This window comes from Sciurus carolinensis, chromosome 17, assembly GCF_902686445.1.
Source record: "Sciurus carolinensis chromosome 17, mSciCar1.2, whole genome shotgun sequence".
Classification (NCBI taxonomy): Eukaryota; Metazoa; Chordata; class Mammalia; order Rodentia; family Sciuridae; genus Sciurus; species Sciurus carolinensis.
In genome coordinates, this window is record NC_062229.1 from 18,128,627 (window position 1) to 18,130,161 (window position 1,535).

The 1,535-nt window shown below is 43.9% G+C and overlaps 1 pseudogene; it reads right to left on the reverse strand.

The window, feature by feature from the left end:
- Window positions 1-305: 305 nt before the first annotated feature.
- Window positions 306-1,259, reverse strand: LOC124968163 (olfactory receptor 7A17-like; annotated as a pseudogene).
- Window positions 1,260-1,535: the final 276 nt, after the last annotated feature.

Consider the following 1,535-nt stretch of genomic DNA (forward strand, 5'->3'; position numbering starts at 1 on the left):
TCTTGTTATTCAGGAAGAAATTATTCTAAAGAGGTCCTTTTATTCCATGATGGATAGAAATTTCCAAATTCTTCTGACACGAGGGTGGGAATGAGTTTGGGAAAACAGGAAATGACAAAGGAAGACATTTCATTAGAGACCACAAAGAACAGAAAGCCTGGTCAAGCTGGGTACTTTCAATGAATGGGAGAGCTGATTTCAAAAAACAGAAACTATGGGACTTAAGAGGTCAAGTTTTCATTCTACAATCTCATCAAAGAATTAGTTTCAGACTCAAAGATAGAGTCTCCAAAGCACAGCCAAGTCTACTGAGGTGAATCAACTGATTCTTTCCCAGGTATGCTCCCAAGGAGTTTCCTAGGAGCACTCTTGATGACTTTAATCCTCAGACTGTAGATGAAGGGTTCAGCATGGGGGTGATCATTGTGCACATCAAAGAGGCTGTTGCAGTTGAACGTGAGTTTTGGGTCACAGCAGAACTGAGGTAAATTCCCAGGACTGTACAATAAAATAAGGAGACCATGGAGAGGTGAGAAGCACAGGTTGAGAAGGCTTTGTACCTGCCCTGAGTTGATGAGATTGCATGGATGGAGGACACTATGTTGGAGTAGGAGTAAGGATGCAGGTGAGTGGGCCCACCTCCTAGCAGCAGAGCTGTCATATATATCATCATGTCATTAAGAAAGATATCAGAGCAGGGAAGGTGGACCACCTGATTTAGTTGAACAAAAAGTGGGGGACTTCAAAATATGTGCAGAAGAACAGTCATAAGACCATGAAGCTATGCAACAAGGAATTCAGGACACTCATGATCCAGCATGCCAGACCAACTGTCTACAGAGCCGGTGGTTCATGATGACTATGTAGTGCAGGGGGTGACAGATGGCCACATATTGGTCATAGGTCATCACAGTCAACAGAAAGCTGTCCAGTCCTGAAAAAAGCAATAAGAAGTACATCTGGGTAATGCAGCCTGCATAGGTAATGGCCTTGCTCTGTGTTTGCATGTTCACCAGCATCTCTGGGATGGTGGTGGAGGTGGAGCAAATGTCCACAAAGGACAGGTTGGCGAGGAAGAAGTACATGGGCGTCTGCAGATGGGGATCTGAGACGGTGGCCAGGATGATGAGCAGGTTTCCCAGCACAGTGACCAGGTACATGGAGAGGAAAAGCCCAAAGATGAGGGGCTGTATTTCTGCTTGCTCTGAAAATCCCAGAAGAAGAAATTCTGAAAGTTGTGTATCATTTTCTGGTTCCATGTGTCTGATATGAGAAGAGAGAACAAGAACAGGACACAAGAAAGCATTACACACCTGTCACAATGCTACTTATTCCGAGTGTGTGTGTGTACGTGCACATGCTGAATGTCAAACTCCTGTTAGGCAAGAGCTGTACCACTGAGCTATGCACCACCCTCAATCTTCTACAGTAAAGTAATCAACATCTGCTTTTGTGCATGAATCGTGTCACCTTTATGGTATGAATTGTCTTATGTTTGATTAGAAATTTGTCTCATGTTCAGCATCTACTCAAAT